We start from the raw sequence: 15,795 nt of genomic DNA, 5'->3' as shown, positions 1-15,795 counted from the left end.
CGTTACTTACCACCCACTTAGACAAGATCAGGCACCCCCAACCCATAGCAATGACACTCCTTGATGGCAGCAGCCATCCCCTGCAGGATGCAGCCTGATACAGGAACACACACACAAAAACAGTTTAGGAACAACTAAAAAAAAAACATGAAAAACAGCACAAGGCGTTGACCTGGCCTCCAAATTCACTAGACCCCAAACGGATCAAGTATATGTGGGCACAGAGGCCCATCCTGTCAATCCATAGGACCCCACTAACAGCATTCTGTTGCCAGACACCACAGGACACCCTCAGAAGGCAAATGTCCATTCTCTGATGAGTCTCAACTGTTTTGGAGACACAAAGGAGACCTACACAATATTAGGAAGGTGGTCATAATGTTATGCCTGATCAGAATCCCCCTGAGCACACAAAAGAAATAAGGATAATCACATAAAATATATTTGTTTTCGATTGCATTGCAGTTTCAAATTTGACGAGTGTATCCAGGAACGGATGCTTTCATATTACTAACGGATACCGTTGATGAGCCAGCATGCAGTATGTAGTTAATGGTTGTCATTGCCCTGAAGTGTCTGTAACTCTAGCATGTGCCCCATATGTGTGTGCACTGTGCATGTGTGTGAGACTGAGAGAGGCAGAAAGAAGGTGAGAGAATGAGTAAGAGCTGGGAGCAGAGTGGAGGAGGCTCAGGCTTGTGGAGGCAGCTAGGCTGATTTGCGGCTTCATTCCAGCGCGTGGGCCCTTTCAGGCTCTGTTGCCTGTAACAGGTTGACGTGATAAACTCTGTAGCAGAGCCAGTCAGATGTGGCACATTGGAGGCGCGCTCCTCCTCGCTCCTCTCCCCTTGGCCTGGCGTCTCACTGTGGCGCTGTGGGGCCTCAGTGTGCTGGCATTACACTTTCACACAGTAGTAATTGATTTCTTTAATTTGCTTCAAGAGAAACTGTTGTCAGCCAACCAAGCAGCCATTTTTCAGGCCACTTTAATTAAATGCCAGGTCTTTAGGTGTGATATGAAATTCGTTTGGCTCCTCTGATCTTCTACACCTCAGACAATTCATTAACATTTTCGTTCCTGCCTTTATGTTTTACACAAAGCTTCAAAAAAGAGCTCATCAGTGACATTTCGGCTGCTGCGCCATACATTCAATCATTTATTTAAGTGCATTTAAACTAGAGATTAAGTGCAGTGTGGCTGTTTCACTTGAGATAATACAGAATTTGTAGAACCAAGTAATTCAAGAGAATAACACAGCAGGCTTCCTGCTGGATTCCTTTTAATTGAGGCTCTATTATACCTTATATTGTAACTTTTTCAGGTTACTAAAATGTACTTGGAGACATGGAGATAATGGAATTAACAGCAATGAATGTCAAATAAAGACATGTACTGTATGTACAAAATCTTACTCATTCTCATCCGTAGTGAACAGGTTTCAGCCTGATGCCCTTTGTGGCTTTCACGACAATCTAAAGTGTCAGGAATTATAGGTTTAATAGTATCAAATCTCTTTTACATCTCACATGTGATATCTGATGAAACAACACTGGGCAGGTGTATATTCAGCCTAAAGCAGCAGAGCCATTTATTTCAGCTATAATAGCAGGGCAGCAGGCACACCTCCCTAATAATATCCTGATGCCTCCCCACTCGCTCTGACTCAGAGATCCTCTGAAAGGCCCCTCTCCACTCATCCTCTCAGAGTGGCCTTCCTCTCATGGAGATGAACAGCAGCTGCCTCTTCTTACCTCCCACCATACCTCAACACATCAGCACCACTCTGCCTGGCTGCCTTCAAACACCAAAAAATACACGGGGCACACTACACCGGGAAGACCAGTTCATGTTTTATTAGTTTATGATAATGATACTTTTGGTTTAAACTCATGTCCAGGTGAACTAATCAACCCACTTTTTTAAACCAAGCAGACAAACCTAACGTGGCTTTACACTCTTTCTCTTGAGAAAGTTCCCTCAGCTGCCATAAATCCAAGGAGAAGATAGTCCTTGTCATTTGAGCCCTTTCTCTTGTGTAAGTGAATCATGAAATACAGCAATAATGTACGTTTGCGTATCGTGTTTATCAGTCACATACTGACACTCTCTCCTGTTAGGTCCTTGAAGCAGTGAGACTCATTTTCTCTGGACAGTTAGCATTTTTCAAACTGACTTTTTGAGCTCATCATCTGTGACTGCTCCTCATCTGTAACTGTGACAGCCGTAATTCTCGGCTGTTCGGCAGATTTTCCTCCCCGGTCTGTTCCTGCAGTAAAGACATTTCATCCATGCAAGCAAAGCCTTCAGACACTCCTCCAGGTTAAACTGGGCAAAGCAAACACTTCCAGGACTCTGAAAGACTCTGGCAAAACAGTCAACAATGCAACACTCTCTGTAGAAAACACAGGTACTCTGCCGCTTCAAAAACAATATCATGAACTGTGAACATGAAATAGTTTAATACTCAAGACAACTATCACATATCCATTCCTAATTTCCGGAAAAAAAAAAAGTTTGTAATTTGGTACATTGCAAAAAAATAAACAAAAAAGTTTTATAGCCCCACCAGTCATGTGCCATCAGTGGCAACCATTTTCATCTGCTCAGCTGTCGCCCGTTTAAGATCAAACCCAGATCTCTAAACACAGATATGAACCATAATCCATGGAGGACTGTTTTCTTCCTTTTTGCCTAGGTGACAAAACCCTAAATGTTTTTGGCGGTACAACTTCAGGAATGTGGATTACAGTACAAACAGTATTACAGTGTGTGAAATTAGTGTTTAGTTTTTTTTGCAGACAGGTGATTGGGTCCAAAAGTTGCAACTCCGGCTGTTACACATAAAGTTCAGAGTGTTTTCTTGCTTTTTTTGTGTTTTACAAGCATGTTGAATACAAGTTCATGTGGGAGCACATACTTTGTTCATGGACTTTACTCATTTTAATTACAGAAGAAAGCGCTCTATAGATTTTTTTTTTTTTTTCCTGTACGGTATATTGCGGAAAGGAAAGCCTTATCTGTTTTAGTCAAAGCCATATAACCTGTAAAATGAGTGTGCATGCACAGAACTTAAAGACAAAGACGATTGAAACACACAATTATATATATTAGCTTTAAATAAATTAATATTGCAACTTCTATACATTTACAAGTGAATTTCACACTACAGCCACGTAAGTACACTGACCTAAACAAATAGACAGAAATAAAGTTGTCCACATAAACATGTTGAGTTTGCAGAAAAAAACAGGGTTCATGCAGTGTCAGGGCTTCATCCCAAATGCATTTAAAGCAAGGTTTTCATCTGAAAATGGAGCGGGAGGCATTGTAAATGGGACATTAAAAGGAATCCCACATCAATTTCCCATACCAAATGCTGCATAACAGGAGTCATTTTGACAAAGTAGCCGTGTGATTATTTTTTATTTCCATTTGAAAGCAATTAGCTGAAAGGTCCTTCCCTTGAGTTTCTGTGGCAGAATGTGTGGAATGACTCAGGATAATTGCTGTGAAATGAACAGAGTGCCAAGTTGAGAGAAGCACGAAAACCGCAAGGGTTCCCTCTCCATGGAAACGCCCTCTGCCTTTGTCAGTGCACCAGGAAATTAGGCAGCAAGTGATAACGGGGCTTGAATGAGTAACAAATGCAGGGGGGCGAGTGATATTTACTCCATTTCAAGCCATTACAGAAATTGAGTGTTTCCCCACGTCTCACGCTGTGCCTACTGAGTGCTGGATACAGGAGGAGGAGGGTCATTAAACATGGAAGCCGCCAGCGACGCGCCGGAGAAAGTCGGTTGAACAACACAGTGTTCGCACTACCGATGGGCAGGACAGATATAATGAAGCCCGGCGCTGTCATAGCATGGCACCAACTGATGATACTGATGCATGAAAGGAGGACAAGGTGTTTGACGAAAGACAAGGCTGAGACAGTGTTTGCAGCAGCTCATCTCATGCCTTTGCCACAAGCTGCCTCCTCAGCTTCTGCCCTAATTGCTGCCTTGCTTGGAGGCAGCTCTCCCTCGGTGTGCCTTTTATGCCCGCCTTAATTACGTCAGCCGGAAAGGAATGTGATTGTTATTGTCATTACTCTCGTTAGTAATTAAGCAGCTATTGACTCCTTCCCTACATTCGGTCTGTTTGATTAGGCCTGAGGTCTGGAGATATGGATTAAGCCCTCGCGATGTTGCAGCTGTACGGCTCTGCAGTATATTGTTGGCTGGGAGCCAACAGACTGAGGAAGAGGAGCGAGCTACTTGAGTACTTTCTGTGTCAGTTTTGGCTTTTCGTTTAATGCCACGTCCTTGTTGCTAACGTTGTAGTGCACACATCTCTTGGCCTGGAGGACACAGAAGTTACCAAAGCAGAGATGCCAAGAACCTGTGTAGCAGGGGAAAGAAAGTAATTTCACATACGGTATATTCAAAGTTTTTGAAGTCTTTCCTAGGTTTTCTTGAAATAAATAGTAGTTGAGTGGTAAGCAATCAGGGAAATAAAAGTCAACAGTGCGAAAAATGATAGCTCTGTCTTGACCTCGGAAAAAAAGTGCCTTAACAGAAAATCCTTTCTTGAGGTTTACTTAACAGCTTTTTCAGTTGCATGCTTTGTAAGAAGCTACGAAGAAGACCTTGAGGATTTTTTTTAAAGCTTCTAGAGCGGTCCTGTCCACAGCAGCTGTGTTTCTGCGGGGTCTTTTATTGATGCAGGATGAGCACTCAGTCAGAATAATAAAAAATGAAAAATCTCAAAATGAACGCATTTATAAGAGGAAAAAGAAAAGAATTAATTTTCTAAGCAAATTTCATTCCATTTTAACGTAGTCTAACCTTTGACACTGTTACAGAAAGAGTTTTTATCTGCTGAATTCTTTTTGAGCTTGTTTGTGTACATGACATTGTAACTTTGAAAAGATCGCTTTTTGAGGTGGCGCACGTTGAACTGCCAGAGAAATAAAAACGTTTCTCCGGTAAACAATATATAAATAAGGAGAGGTCTTTGCTTCCATGTATGTGTTTTTTTTTTTTTTTAATATTGCATTATCCTACTGATTGCACAGGAAGAATGTGAAGTGTAAAATTCTCCTTGACTGTTGCTGCTCATTAATTTCTGGAGCATCAGGCGGCTGCTGCTAGTGTTGCTGTTCCTTCTTTGCCTGGGCCCATTTATTTCCTAGATATATATAACATGCCTCTGTTGGATCTGTTCTAATGTCGGCGTGCTGAACTTGTTCGTCCATTTGAATCATATCAAACCCGACGCATGTGGACTTAAAGACCTTAGAGTGAACATTTCATTTTGCAACCTCACAGAAATTTAAGTGGCTCATGCAAAAGCAGAAATCACTGCAGAGGCAACATATCACCAAAGGTGACACCAAAATCAAAGAAACTCCGATCCTGCAGGTTGCCATTTTAAAACCCCAGGGATTCCCTCGCTTTGGGAAAGTGGAAGAGCAAGATGAGAATAATAGTCTGAGTGCAGAAGAGGGAGTTCAGTAATCGTGCAGGAGTGACAAGGACCCAAAAGCAATTCCTGACTGAGCACTAATCCCCACTTTTTTTTTTTTTTTTTTTTTTGTGGAACGCACAGAGAGTGAGATAAGCCTGGAGGTTAATGCAGAGGCGTCTCTCCTCTGTCCTCGGCGGTGACAGCCCCTGACAGGCGGACCCCAGCAGCACGCCTTGTTTATGTTAATGTAGGTGGCCTGGGCCAGCTCCCACACTGAGCAGCGCAGATAGAGACGTCAGAGGCTCATCAGTGTGGCACTTGCAACCTCTTGCTAGGCTACCCAGGATCTCTGCGTTTGCATTTAGGGGGTTGGCAGTGGGGGAGTACCGCTGATGAGTGGGGAGGACTTGCTGTGACTCCCACCCACCTAATCATGTGGATGGTTCATGAATTTTCTTCGCTCTTTCTTTTTTTTTCTTGAACCAACATCTCATAGAGAAGGAGAGAGGGAAGGGGTTCTGCTTTAATGTATGCTTGTTTTGAAAATGTGCATTTTTATACTATTTCTCGATTCAGTTTTATTTTGATAGGGTCAGGCCCTGACAGTTGCAATCAAAACTAGCCATGCACCACCAGTTTTGCCTTTATTCTCTATGCACTTGTTGTGTTATTCATAAAACTGGCATAACTGATGTCCCAAACCACATATAGTGGGGGGAAAAAAAGCTTTTCTATTCTATGGTGGAATCAAGGGGTCAGAATAAAACAATTTTTCTTGCGTTTAATATATTTTTTTTCCATATCATACAATAAATCATGAATACAAGTAGAAGACACTTTTGTTGAAGAATACACAATCTGTTTTCAATGATTTTCACTATCCAGACTGAACCTTTTGCCTCGTATCTTCACTGCACCAGACCTACTGTACTGTCCTATTGTGAGCTGCCTCCTTTGTTTATCAGTTTCCTACTCTAAGGTATCATTCTCATCATATGCCTTGTCTCTCACTGATGAATGGTTGTGCTTTGGTGACCCGCCACCCCCCCTTGTTTGTGTCAGTGTGATGTAGGGCTGACCCGTAGAGGTGGGAGCAAGGTGGGGACATTGAGACAGATGAAGGGTCAGAAATGTGTGCTGAGAAGCTTCTCCTCTGGTTCTCCTTCACCCCCGTGCGTTCGACCCTCGCCAGCCTTTCATTCTAATCTGATGATAATGATATTTGCTCAGGACGACCTCTGCTTGCACAGTGTAATTACCCCCCCAGCTTTTCTATGATCTCAGCTATTGGAAATCGATGGGCCATAAGAGGGCCCCATCAGAGCTTATTATTATCACTGCTCGCTTTTCGTTACAGCGCGATCAGATTTAATATGTTGTCGAGTTTTTTACTCCGTGTTTTTCCCCCTTTTTACGTCAGCTGCTGGCAGGGTGGTTAAGTCAGCGTCGCGCTGTTCCCAGAAAGTGCACCCGCTAAAATTCTTCCAGAAATTGTGATACATTGATTGTTTCACTGGGCTGAGATGAAATTCCATTGACAAAAAGTTCAATGTCCTACTTTGAAATGATGACAAATTAAGAAATGTTTGTTTTTTTATGTCACGCTCCCTAAGTCATCCACTCACTGAACACCAAATCGGCTTCTGTTGATATTGCGTAGTGTTATTTTGTCCCCTTAATAGCACCTTTGGCTTAGCAGCACTCAGCAGTTCCACATTCATCCATGCATTTGTGAGTGGATGCCTATTTAAATCAGTTAGGTGAATCTGCTGTGGATGACTCCCTCCATTAGCTACTCATCCAGGGTTAAGTACCCTCTGGAACAGACGGCAGTGGCCATCAGGTGACCCTGTCGCTGCACTGCTCTGATTGAGGCACTTCAGCTGAGGCCTTGTTGCCGTGACCTTCCGAAAGCCTCCCGTAAATAGACCTTTCTTGTATTGCCAAGGGTATGCGTGTGGTCCGCTGATCTGAACATTATTGCTGCTACTTCAGCCTCATGAAACCCAAACTTGTTATTTCAAAAGTAAAGCAGTGTCTTTGGAGTGACCTTCGCGCTTGTTATTGTCACTCTTGTCAAAGAGATAAGAGGATCACAGGTGAGATTTCATCAATGAGGGTAAACGAGGGCAGAGTTAAGACACACTTTTTTGGACAGAAGACCGAGCCTTCCCGTACGACTAAACAATAACGATTTGCTTTCTTTGTGGTACATTCCAGGGCTGGGGAAGCGTGTGCTGTTTATTTGTTGTTTAGATCAGGTTATAGTTGGAGTTGTATGCCTTAAGTCACACTCCCAGAGCTTCTTTGAGCAGCAATTTCCTTTTATTGACCCCTGTAAAGTGCCTGGCTCTGTAAACATCTAGGGGCTGTCATGATTTTATGAGCTAAAGGAACCTTATAACATAGCAATCAGCATTTATTTTACAACAGCAGATGTGTAGGTTTTCAAAAAGGAATCCACACAGAGATGCACGGCACATCTTCTGAACAATCGCATCTAAAGAGGTTTGAGGGTCGCAGGATGGATTCTGGTGAAACAAACATTTTAAACAGAGGGAGAGGGGTCAAAGGATGAAGGACACAGGATCGGAGGTGGTCGCTGGCAACACGAATTGGTTGTGAAAATGTATTTTTAGCCCAGGACAGAAAAGGTGACAAAGGAGGAGCGGTGGAAGTGATCGATATGTTTGTGCAAAGGGCAGAGGACTGCCGAGACACAACAGTGGAAGTCATGAGTGAAGCAGTCCCTCAAGGGGACGGCAGGCTCGGCCAATGTGGAGACACAACAAATGAGGGAATGGAAACAGAGACATGGCTGATGAGCAGGAGGTGCGCTGGGAGTGTGGGGGTGCTACAAAGTGACAGGAAATATTTGTTATGAACAAACTGTAGGCCATTTGAACACCAGAGAAGGCTTCCAGTAACCACACTGAGAACAGACAAAAATGCAAAGAAATATGTTGGCAGGGATTTTGCTGAAGTTGGTCCAGTTCTATTCTAAGAGAAGAAGTGAACATGGAATTGGTCTCTAATGGCTGCTTTTCTGAAAGTTCAGTTCATTGGAGGAAAAGCAGTGGAAGTAATATCTGAGTCTACAATCATGGTGCTATTATTTTTCTAAAAGGCAACTGTTCTGGCTTTGACAGCTCATTCTACTTTATGAACAGACTTTGCAGCGACTGAATTACAGGGCTCTGAGATGCACAAAAGCAGTTAATATAGGTGGATGCCAGACTTCCTTTTGGCAATACAAGCGCTTCGAGTAAATGTATTATTTACCCTGGTGGATAAAATATATGTAAGGGAAAGGACATAAAACATATTGGTTTTAAATTTCTGACTTTTTTGACTGCAATGTCAGATGTTTTCACAGCGGCCCTAATCCCCTTCCATAAAATCCGGTTACCTTCTTTCTGAGGAGGAGAAAATGAAACAATACATAGCACTGTGAACTAAGTGAGACAGTTTTGTTCAGTTCTGAATGGACATGGACTTTTCAAGTATTTTCCAAGTGTTTACACATTTCAGCCTCCTATCCAATATAAACCAATCTGACATAACATTATGACCACCTTCCTAATACTGTGTAGGTCTCCCTTGTGCCTCCAAAACAGGCCTCTGTGGATCATCCCACAGTTACTTGATCACTTTGGGATCTAGTGAATTTGGAGGCCAGGTCAACACCTTGCGCTGTTTTTCATATTTTTTTAGTTGTTCCTAAACCGTTTTTGTGTGTGTGCCTGTGTCGGGCTGCATCCTGCTGGGGATGGCTGCTGCCATCAAGGAGTGTCATTGCTATGGGGTGGGGGTGCCTGGTCTGGTCTAGGTGGGTGGTACATGTCTAAGTAACATCCACATAAATGCGAGATCCAAACATTTCCCAGCAGAACATGATATTGTTACAAGATGTTATTTAATTCTCCTGTCAGTGGTTTTAATGTTGTGGCTGATTGCTGTACTTGGACAGGGCACTGATTTCCTGGCACTTACAATTGAGCAGGTTCACAGTGGACAAAGAAAGACACAGCCAAACATCAAAACCAAAGAAGTGGCTTTGAGCTGCTACAGTAGGTCTTGTTGTAATAATACTGGGTTACTAGTGTACACTAGTAACCCAGTATTATTTCTCTTGGTTCCATGTCTGCACCATATCCCGAATGTGATCGAAACCAAGATAAGCATCAAAACCAGGATGCTGGTGAAACAGTCAATAATCCTCACTGAGTGTAAAAGAATTGCTTTCGGTTGCTGCCTCAGAGACAACATGGCAAACTCCATTGCTGATGAAAACTGTGGGATAGGGTCAAAAGCTAATGGGCCTTGATTTTAAATCATTTTGTCAAATTGTTTACCATCTTAGACTAACTTACCTACTTACAATAATATGGCATACAGTGTTTGTATGTTATGAAAAGACTGAAATAGACGGTTTGAAAATCCCTTCAGTGGACCAAATTAACCGGATCTGAGATGCTGAGCATATACTTGAAACATTTCACAATAAACTACACAAGGTCACAGTCACATCTCACAGCCAGTGTAGTAAATCATAGCTGTGACATTTTATTTAGCTGATAAGACACATTGTGTGTTTTTGCACCATCTTGTGTGGTTCGCATTGACCCGACTATTCAGAGCAGATTTCCAACATACTTCCAATTTCAAAGCACGGCCGATGTATGCTAGCAACCTTTGGTATTTACTTTACAATGTGTGAATGTGTATTTGGCCGACTTTTTTGACTGCGAGTGTGTCCATGCATGCGTGTATTTCGCTCAGCTGTGACTGGTTAAATGATTTCTTGAAGGGCTATAGAGCGGCCATTTCATTTTGGCACCTAATAACAGTCAGGTCACACTGTGCCCCAGCTGATCCTCTTTGATATGGTCCGTGCACTTGCCCAAGCCCTCTTTCACAAGTGCCAATCATTATAATCAAGCCTCCAGCCCCAACACCATCTCCACCCCAGCCCCTGAGGGTGCTTTGTGGCTTCACAGCAGTGGTGTTGAGGAAAAGGAGAGTTTAATCTGACCCTGTTTTGGCAGATAGGCCATATTCTTTGACCCTTGCTAACACCAGTTGGTTTTCTTACGTATTCCCTATCTGTTTCTTTAAAATACACTAAAGCAGCGCTCGAGGGCACCATGACAGTAAGAAGTAATGCTTTTAGAAGACAGAGCTTTCCCCACTTATATACTCCAGACACATTTGAGCTGGTATGGGGATTCAAACGGGTCACCTGGCAAAGGTTACTCATTTCAAAAAGGCCAAAGGTGAAAGGTGAGCCTGGTTTCCAGATCCCATGAATTGATAGCCGCACATTATATTTAGCGAATGGCTGGGTCTGACACTGCCCTTTTCTGAGATGAATTACTAACTTCATTGCTCTCCCCAACGGACTGGTCAGTGTTAAACCAATGACAGAAAGACAGAAATCAAATTGAACCCAAGATCAAATCAGGGCAACAGGCGCCAAAGGCAGCCTCACCTTTAATGAAAGCTTGTCCACCAACCGTGTGCTGCCTTTTTTTTGTCACATTTGTTTGATGCCGTTATATTTCTATGGAAATGTGAAATTGGCAAATTAAGCTCAGTGTTCGTAGTCTTTCATTTTGTTGTCAGCCTGTCACTGTATCTTGTTATTGTGTCATCGGGACTGTCCACGGTATCATCAGTGAGCTTTGATTTGTCCGTTCTGATTCCCATGCCAAGGGAAGCAATTGTCTAATTTGCAGATGCAAATAACGTTTCGAAATAAGAAATTAAATGAATGAATCAGCACCGGTTAGATTACTTTTTCTACTGATTTTGCTTTTGGCAGCTAATTAATTTTTCCATTGTGATGTTTACTAATCAGAGCAAGAGTTCAAGTTTGGAAAATCATCATAGTCTTGACTCAGAGCTGAAAGTCGACAGTATTTCAATTTTTCATATTTAAGCAAAAGTTGGGTCCTTCACTAAACTTAACCAAAATCTTTGGAGTCAAAAGTAGTTTTTTTTCTTTGGATTTTGGCCTTTTCACTACAGGCAAATGCAATTTTAGACCTCTGAGAACTGACATCTTAAAACTATTTCCTTTTTTTTCCCAAAAATGAAAAATAGTGCTGCTGCTGACCTTGCTAACAAGACTTTTTATTTTTTATTTATTTATTTATTTTTTATATACATGTTTACAGATGAATTCACATTTCATAATCCATTATATTGAGGAACAGAAGCTTGGCCTACCAGTACTTTTTTGTGTTTACCCAGAGTGCATTCAGGGTCACTGTTATAATGCCGGCTATTGGTTTGAAAAGCCCTTGACTGAGTGTTATGTTAACTTAGATGATGTTTTTGTAAAATACCCATTTTAGATCGATATAACTGTGGACTACGCATAAAACTAACTTCACAAAAGTCTCAGGATTCAAATCACACTTTCCTAAATGCCCTGTATGGTCATCCTCATAACAATGAATTCAGTCCTTTGTCATGAAAGCATTTAGGAAACCAGAGCATTGTTTTGAAATCTTCATGGAAAGCTCCTTGTAGTGTCATTTTCCAAACCTCCTCAAATGAAAGGTCACTAAACTGGTGACAGATAAATTGTGAACATGGTTTAACTTCATCAAGTAAAACCAAAATTATTCTACATAAAAATACATAAATGCAAGAGCCCTGCCATAAATCCTTCTGACAGGCGAAATAAATAAAAGACTTCACGGTAAAATACAATACACTCCGAAATAAAATTAGAGGGAAATCATATCCTCTCTAAAAAGTTTAATCAAAAACGGAACGTTATATCCTTCAAGGAGACGGCATACGTTGCAGGCCTGTTCCAGTTGTGTTTGTTTTAGCTGTGTATGTGACTGTATGTACCAGTTAAGGAAGCTACTCTACTACTCAAATATTAATCACCCACAACACAAAAAGAACAAACACATTCTCTGTTCTACACCTGCGGATCCTGTGCAAACAAACCCACACTCGGTTTCTATAGCTGTATTAAAAACAGAATTTACAATGTACCACGTTACCACAGCGGACTGCTTATTCACTTATTTATTCATGGATTCATTCCCTCCCAGGGCCGACCATCATATGGTTTATGTTTATATTCTCCGTGCAAAGGAACCCATGCACTGTAAGAGTGTTTTATTTCATTGTAATCTTTTCTACTGGGAAATGTGGAAATAATTCAGTGGTATAAAAATATGTATTAAGAATAGCTGGACACGATGCTCAAAACTATTTGAGTCTAGAAGTAAAGAAGAACACGTAATATAAACTATTAAATGATTCTCCATCAGAGGTTGTAAGAGTTTAAAGTTTGCCTCGTCAGTGCTTTAGTCCTCCCTTCCAAGATTATGTCAAACCCCAGATTGATACATTAGTTTAATTACTGGAAATCACCTCTCTCTCACACCACAGCAAGTCTTTCCCCAAACACTGATTTATGCATGCGCACTGTTTCCTGTCACATAGAGGACTGTTCTCCTTGGCCTCCTCCCTCGGGACAGCCATTCTCTTCGATTTAACTGAGGAAAATAAACATGTTGGAAGTGTTGTTTTTTTTTTCTTTTCCCCTCCCCATTCCTTCTTCCATCTGCTCTGACCAGAAACTCTAAAAGCTTTAGCAGTTTTTCTGCCACAGGAACAGCATCCCCTCGTATTTTGAGCTGGAAAACATGTTTGCCAAAATAGGATCCAGCAACTTTCAAGCCAAATCTCCGTCCGTGTGTTAGTTATAGTGATCGAGATGCAGTTGGTGGCTCTGAGTCTTCTTGGCCATGATCTAGTTAATTTATGCTGATTATACTAAAAGTTAGAAAATATGTTGTGTACACATCTCTTATATTGCCTTTTTTATTTACTACAGTGACCAGAACTTCGGATTGTATAGCTTAAAGGCTTTGTACAGTGTTCAAATGTAGCTTAAAGGTGGAAAGTGCATGAAGCAAAGTTTCCTAAGAGATGAAAGTCTCAAATTTTACTTTATATTTCTTTGTCCAGTCTTTCATTGGTAATTCTGAAGTTAAACTCTGTGTTTTCATCAACATATTTATATATTTTTTTCTCTTCTCAACTTGCCAAGTAACAGCTATGACTGCAGTGCTGTTGTTTTCCTCTCTCTCTACCATAGTTGGTTTTGGAGCAGTAGCTTTAGAGGCACAGCCTCAAGCAGATGGGACGTATATATATGAGCTGGGTTCTGCTCAAGGTTTTTCTCTGTTTAAAGGGAATTCTTCCTCGCCAAGGTCACCATAATGCTGGCTGTGGGGGTTTTGGACTTAGGATGCCGTGAGGCTGTCTCAATGCTATTTATTATATAGATGTTTTTTGTTTTTTTATTAAATTGAAATTTCAAGAAATCACAATAGAAAACATTTTGTGTGACGTAGCAAACTTTTAATTAAGCTTGATGTTCTTGAGACGTTGTTTGTGTATGGCAGCAAACAGCATGAAACGTGGACAGTACTAGCTGACATGAAAGAATACTTACAACATCACCATTTGGAAAACAATTCCTGAACCTCTTCCTGTCTGGTTTCGTTTCTTCTTTCCATTCTTCTTCCTCAAGGTTTTTGTTTTGTTTCCAGTTCCCAACCTCTACTTCCTTCTCTTTATTCCATCCATGCGTGGCACAGTCTGTGTCACCACCTTCTGAGAAACTACTCAGTTTATTTGCTTTATTCTATTTTTTTTTTCCATCTCAAAAGTGTGCTTCAAATTCACTTGAGAATTTCGTGGAAAGATGGCTTGTGTAAGACCCGCGTGCATTTTGTCTGCTAGTGTTTGTAGTCAGCAGTGATACAAGCATATTTTCCTTTGTACGACAAAAGAAGACGACACGCTTGTTCTGTTTCTAAGATTAAATGACCTTTAAAAAGTTCGGAATCTGCAGTGCTGCTAGGATTTGTTTTTCTGCCTTTCTCTACATGTTTTGAGCTATGAGTCAGTCATTCATAAACATTGTTAGAACGCACCGTGTCTTAAATGCGACGTCTATAGTTTTAAGTCTGTGTGTTGGTTATCTATAACGCTATTGTATTTCTGTAGTTATTACGAGGTATTGTTTTTGGTTCTCCTCACACTGCCATGTATTCAGTGGAGGCTAGAGGGGCTGGAGATGTGGTAGCAGCATGGCCTCAACCTGTGTTTTAGCTCTAATCTGTAATTGCATCCAGTGAAGGAGGAACAGCCGCTCTAACGTGACCGGCCATGGAGCACAAGGCCAGAGCTGCAAAGCCAGACAGAGATGGAGAGATTGAGCAGGAACAGCAAACACAGATAAAAATGAATAAAAAAGAGAAAAGCAAACGGATTGACTTTGGTAAGAGGTCACTTTTGAAAGTCCTCCCAAGTGATTGTTCGAAAGTACCATTTTTTCTCAGTTCAGGACACCCCAGAGATGTGAAGTGTAAGGTTATAGTATGGCCCAGTGCTCTATATTAATGGTGACTTTGGCTCACCTAATACGGATTCTCAGGGTTATAGCCCCCGGGTGCCTGCTGAGCAGAATGTGAATGCAAAAAGAGCCAATCCCTCTCCCCATCCCCTCCCTGGTCACCAGGGCCCCACCAGCCCTCGCTCAAGGTTACAGCCCATACAGCCTTGCAGCGATGAAGCCATCAGCGCTGATTTTAAATGATACCCTGGACTAGCCACCACTTAATGTGTTCCCTCTCCCTTTACTTTTTCTTTAAACTCTTGATTATCCTCTTTTCAAATTGATAGTGTAAAGCATGATCAGAGGAGAAGCTGAATGGGATAGACGCCTTTCTCCTTGAGTCGGTCGCTGGAGTTCCTGCTGGGAACAAAAAAGGTGAGGTTATGATCAAGGGCCTGCCTTTTAAGCCCTGAGCTATGCACAGGATGTTTTGTATCTCTGTTTATTTCAACGTGAACCAGACCTGGGCATAAATAATTTGCTAGGCTAAACTGCTGCACAAGCCTCTGGATGTCTTACACGTTATTTGTACATTTTCCAGGGGAACCACATGAGCTCCCATTCTGTAATTACACCTTTAGATATACTGCTTCAGAAAGCTCTCTGCTACGGCTGTCAAATGATACCTCCAGCGGACGCTGACACTCTTTTTGTGTCACTCCCATCTCATTGCTCATGTAGATTCCGCTAATGCCTATTTGACGAGTAAAAATGTTATTCTAATGATGGTCTGGGGAGCTGGGTTTTTGCAGGTAGTTGTTATGGAAACTGCAGCTGCAGCTTAACAGTACGATAAGCCTCCTCTCTTACCACCTCTCCCCCATCTTCTCTTTTCGATCTAGTGAACACGGTATGTTGAAGTCATTACCTGAGTACAAATGGTTAAGGACAGAGCAGAGACATG

Source organism: Chelon labrosus (genome assembly GCF_963514085.1).
Source record: "Chelon labrosus genome assembly, chromosome: 21".
In the NCBI taxonomy this organism is placed as follows: domain Eukaryota; kingdom Metazoa; phylum Chordata; class Actinopteri; order Mugiliformes; family Mugilidae; genus Chelon; species Chelon labrosus.
Note: the sequence above shows the minus strand (reverse complement) of the source record.